This window comes from Cebus imitator, unplaced genomic scaffold, assembly GCF_001604975.1.
Source record: "Cebus imitator isolate Cc_AM_T3 unplaced genomic scaffold, Cebus_imitator-1.0 Scaffold239, whole genome shotgun sequence".
In the NCBI taxonomy this organism is placed as follows: Eukaryota; Metazoa; Chordata; class Mammalia; order Primates; family Cebidae; genus Cebus; species Cebus imitator.
In genome coordinates this window covers 559334-565226 of record NW_016107554.1, presented here as the reverse complement: position 1 = coordinate 565226, position 5893 = coordinate 559334, and positions in this window count along the sequence as shown.

Genomic DNA, 5893 nt, shown 5'->3' with positions numbered 1-5893 from the left:
GGTGCGTGCCTGTAATCCCAGCTACTCAGGAGGCTGAGGCAGGAGAATTGCCTGAACCCAGGAGGCAGAGGTTGCGATGAGCCGAGATCGCGCCATTGCACTCCAGCCTGGGTAGCAAGAGCGAAACTCCGTCTCAAAAAAAAAGGTTAATTGGGTCAATTTAAAGGAGTGCTAGATTTACATGGGACCATGTGTTCATGAGGATAATTTCTAAAATTCTCACCAGAAAATCAGTCTTCTTACCTTCTCCTGGAGAGGGAGAGATGTGTTGAGTGGTTACTGTGTGGTAGGCACCGTGCAAGGCACCTTATTTATTCATTATAACAGCCACTCTGAAGGATTATAACTAACACTATTGTGATATTTTTAAAACTGAGGTTGAGAGGCATTAAGAAGACAATAGCTAGTCATAAAAAAACAAAAAAAAAGCAGGAGGCAAGGGAAAAAACCTAGATTTTGCATTGCTCCAATACCCATGCTTTTTTTCTCCATTCACACTAAGCAAAACACTGTTTATACCATGAAGATAAGATTATTAAAATTATGGGATTTAAACATTCTATATGTGCCTTATTTAATGATATTGTCTTGCCTTCAATTCCTGGTGGCCATTTTGTGTGTGTCATTGAATCATACCTTTATAAATAGTTGTAGGGAAAAATGCTTAATTAATTCTTTCTCAAAAGCACAAATGTAGCCTACATGGCATTATTATTATTCTTCTTTTTGGGACAGACTATCACTCTCGTTGCCCAGGCTGGAGTGATCGGCACAATCTCGGCTCACTGCAACCTCCACCTTCTGGTTTCAAGTGATTCTCCTGCCTCAGCCTCCCAAGTAGCTGGGATTACAGGCACCCGCCACCACACCTGGCTAATTTTTGTATTTTTAGTAGAGATGGGATTTTCATGTTGGCTAGGCTGGTTTCAAACTCCTGACATCAGGTGATCCACAGCCTCGGCCTCCCAAAGTGCTGGGATTACAGGCATAAGTCACCACGCATGGTACATTTTGACTCTTAAACTCAATGGACTGAAAGAAAAAAAGTTAAGGGACTGAAGCATTTCCTTTCAAAGATGAAGTGAGAGATATACTGGCTGTTTGACCTAAGATGAATGACTTAACCATTCTGAACCACAGTTTTCTAAGATAATGGTGCTTTCTATTGTATTATTATAAGATTAAAGGTGGTGACTAATGATGAGAAATGGTAAGTTCAATTTGCAGGTCAAGGAAACAAATACATAGAAACAATTAGTTTTATTAAGCTGTAATTTCCCAAAGATGAGGGAATGTACTTGTTGACATTTTTTGGTCTCATTTTTTCTCATTAAAAAAATGACCCAGCCAGCATTGCCTCCTTCATTGAGGATGTCCAGCCCTGAAGGTATCTGTTTCAGGGGGACAGTGTCAGAGTGTCAAAGGACTAGCATGTCCTGTTTAACTCTTAGTTGCAAGAGATATAATACCAACTGGTTCAAGAAGTAAAAGGGAATTTATTGGCTTATATAATTGAAATGATTATTGTCCACAATAGGACAAGCTTGAGGCATTGCTAAATTCAAGGGCTCAGAAGATATCAACAGGTCGTTCTCTTTCTCTGTCTGTCCTCCCCATCCCCCGCCTCTTTCTGTTTTATTTCTGGCCTTTGCTCTCCTCCATCATGGCCTTACTCTCAAGTAGGTCCTCCTCTTCCCACAATAGTTCCCAGGAACACTGAGATGAAATCCTTCCAGTTTCCAGGCCGTCAGAAGATTCCCTTAACAGTTTGACAGAAGTTCCAGAATCAAGTCTTAACAGGCCCACGTGAGTAACAGACTCAGTGCTTTAGCTGGGAGAAGATGGTACAATGGGGTATGCCAATTTCATGTGTCATGGTCCCAAACTTGAGCCAATCACTGGCCAAGAGAAGGCAATGTCTATCCTTGGAGCACTGATCGGAGGAGCCCTGGAACAGCATGGTTTGAGAGGGGGAAGGAACAACCTTATGAAGATGCTGGTGGGGGAAATGATGATCTAAGGATGATGAGGAACTAGGTTTTTAGTAGACCAAAATCAGATGTTTATGAACTTGGGCTTAGCCTTAGAAGAAAACATTTGTGTTTGATCATTGGCTGGAACTCGTGACCAGTTGCTCCTGCCTTGCTCTTCTATCACCTCAGTTAGCTTAGAAGTACTGAGATAAACCATCGCTTAAGCAAAAGATATCAGCGGAGAAGCATAATCAAGGCAGTCTAGGAAGTCTGGGAAACAACTATCAATATCTGCATAGCTCTTGTGTTTCGTTTGTCATAGAACCTACTGGATAAGGGTGGACAGAATAGTAACACTAAAATAGCAACAAGAATATGCAAATACCCTGTGGTCAGTTTCCAGCTTTGCTGCAGTAACACCTGTTAACTCCCTGTTTTTCAATTTTACAACACTCAGCTCAAAAAGAATATTGTTTTTATGCAGCAATGGCATCATTATTTCTCTGCACCACTCTCCTCCTTCCGGGTGAAAGCATGCTCCAGCTTTTCTCCAAGCTGCACTCCTCAGCCTGCACCACTGATTGTTAATCTACAGGTTCAGTCCTTCAAACTTTGGGCCCATCTTAATCAGGGCAGCCAGCAGTATATTGCTGGCCAACTCAGAGCCACATGAAACCTCTCCCGCCTCTTGCAACTTTTAAGATCTTGCGTTACTCCTGCTGGGCTAAGTGAGGTATGTCAGACAGATCCCTGAACGTCAACATAGGTCCCTGTGTGAGACTGTCCTCTAACCTTCTTTCAGGGGTTACCTGCATATAACACAAATTCTGGCCTGGCCTTTGACTCCAGCCCATTTTGTTAAATCCCAAACAAACTTACCTTCTAGAATCTAAAACCTAGCCTGCTGTACCCCAGATATCAGAGTAACTCCTTCCAAATGGCTCACCCAGATCAAGCCCAAGTTTTCAGCATGAAATTTGAGCAGCAACTCTTACTTTTTCAGTTCACAGAGGTCTCACTTTTCCTGTTCACTCACCCCAATTCTGTACTGGTGTGCTTCTGAGGTCCCAGTGTGTGATGGCACCAAGCCTGCTTACATGATCTATGTATAGCACTGGGGGGAAGCTGGGGGGTTGGGTGGGAATTCTCCTATGTAAACACAGCAAAGCTGGTCTATCCTGATGGGGAGCCTCGAGTGATCTAATGATGTTCATTCACTCATTTATTCATAAAATAAATATTCATCATATAATTTAGTGCTTCTGAAACTTGAGTATGGTACTAATTACTTGTGGATCTTACTAAAATGCATATTCTGATTCAGTAAGGCTGGGATAGGGCCTGAGATTCTGCATTTTAACACACTCCCAGATGATGGCATGCTCACGTTTTATGAACCAGAATTTGAGTAGCAAGGAATAGAAACTCAGGAAATATTTGTTGAAAGTTAAATGTGAAAATCTAAACAGAATTTTTGAATAATAGTTTCAGTTTAGATAGAAAAGAGAAGTATAATGTTGCTGGAGGTACTGGTAAATGACAGTTAATGGGTCAAATGTGTTAGCCTTTGCCAGTGAGTCTTCCCTGGAGTAGTCCCCTCACTATCCAACCTAATGGCCTTTGACCCATTTCCCCTGCCTCTTATTCTAAGGGAATAAGAGCCAATTTCAGACTAGCATTCCAATTGTCCGACTTTCAAAGCATGTTCCTTTTGAACCATATCCACAGTTTTTCAATGTTCTCTACAGAGCATGGCTTTGTAGTCACACACACAATGCCTAATTACTGGCAATTCTGGTATAACAAGGAATGGACATCCCCCAGCCCTACTGGATATCAAGACATTTTATGGCATTTCATGTCTATGTAGTTTCTCAACAATGCCACAGAAACTCAAAACAGGTGAAAAGAGGAAGTACTAGAATACCACACTAGAGACAAACCCTCTTCTCCCTATTTATTTTTTTCCGCTTACTGTTTCTGGCTGTATTTCTTTGCCAACATGGATTTCTTAGCTGGACAAAGCAAACTGTTGTACACTCAGAAAGTTCCATTTTTAGCTCACAGCATAATGTGTGGTGCAGTTTGTTCTCTATGGAAGGAACACAGCAGGTAAGAGGTAAATTTTTTCACAGAGGTCAGTTGGGAGCCCATTCTCTTCTGATAATAGGAATCTTGCCTTGTGAAGAGCTCATTAGAGGTCCCCAAGAGGCCCAAAGAAGAGTCTGGGATCAGGAGAGGAGGATAAAAACACCTGCCGAAAATGTTAGGGCTGCCATTCCTACCCCAGAACTCTGGCTGTCCACCTAATGAACAGTTTTCCCTTAACTAAACCCCGCTGGAAATGAGGGAATGCTCATGCATTAGTTAGCTCCCTGCCTCTCCGCCAAATGTCTCTCTTTGCTGCATTCTTGCCTTGGACCATAAACTCCATAGTCCCAGACAGGAATTATAGAGACCTCTGGTTTTTCAGATGTGTCGAGTTGGAGGTATATCTTTGAAAGTGAAATTTTATGTTAAGGGAACATCACCTTAAACAACTTTGGTTCTGCTCCTAACTCCAACCCCACTGTATATTAAATTTCATTTGTGCCCTCTGGAACGGGCTCTCTTTCGAACTTAGATAGCAGGTGAGAAAATTATAGTTTTTGTTCAGCTGGCACACCATTTCAATTTAAATTGCTGTCAGCTAGAGCTTAGCTGAGGTTATGAATAGAAAGTGCCCATGTCCCATGACCACAATTTAGCAGACTTTAGACAACAACCAATGACACACAACAGCTTCCTGAATAGGCAGCAGCTGACCACAAAGTTTCAATGTCCTAGCTGTGATAACCATTTTAACTTTAATAGGCATTCTGGGGCAGGAACTACTCTCTGTGAACAATTAGAGGTTCCTCCACATAGAGTCACCAAATTGTGAACTTTATTGCAGAAAGGTCTCTGAGAAAAGAATTCTAAGGCTTCCCTCTGCAGGTTCAAAAACGTGTCAAATGTCACACCACTTCAAATGATTGAGAGAATCACAGACTGGGGGAAGCCCTCAGGCTGAGTTTGGAAGGATACATTGAAAAAATCATACTTGAATAAAAAAAATGGCTTGAGTTGGACTTGTTCCGTGAATGCACTTAGCTTTTTACTGTGGCTGGTGACAATGTGGCATTTTCAGCTTCTGAGTTGACTGACAGTGGCAAAATAATGCATGATTTTATTGAATAAGTGTGCCATTGCTATCTATACATTAGAACAATTTCTTTCCCTGGTACGATCCCTTTTATTTTTTAAGTTAAAACACCCTTTTCTGTTTCACATTCCCTTTCTCCTGGGAAGAAAAAGAACGTGAAAAATATGCACAAAGGGGAAAAACATAAAACACTTACAATCCTGGCATTCAGGGCTTTTTCCAGGCTTATATGTTGTTGTTACTCTTTAAGGATACTATATGCTTTCTAATGTGATTTTTTTCACTAATCAATATAATGTGGGCATCTTTATATGTCAAGGAAAATATCATCTATACCAGGTTTCAGATGGCCATGGACCAAATCTAGACCAATGCCTGTTTTTGTAAATAAATTTCAATTAGAACACAGCCATGCCCATTTGTTTATATAAACTATCTGGCTACTTTTGAGCTAGAATGGCAGAGACGAGTAGTTGCAACAAAGACAACTTTACCCATGAAGGCTAAAATATTTAATATTGGCCTTTTGCAGAAAATGTTTTCAACCCCTAATCTATACTATCATGTTTTAATAGTTGAGCAACATTTCATTGCATCATCATATAACTATTTGTTTAATCAGGCCTTATTGAGAGACATTAAGTTATTTCCTATCTAAATAACATTTAGGTTGTTTCCCATTGCATGGAACACAGGGCCGTAGCATCCTTATCATGGAACACAGGGCCATGGCATC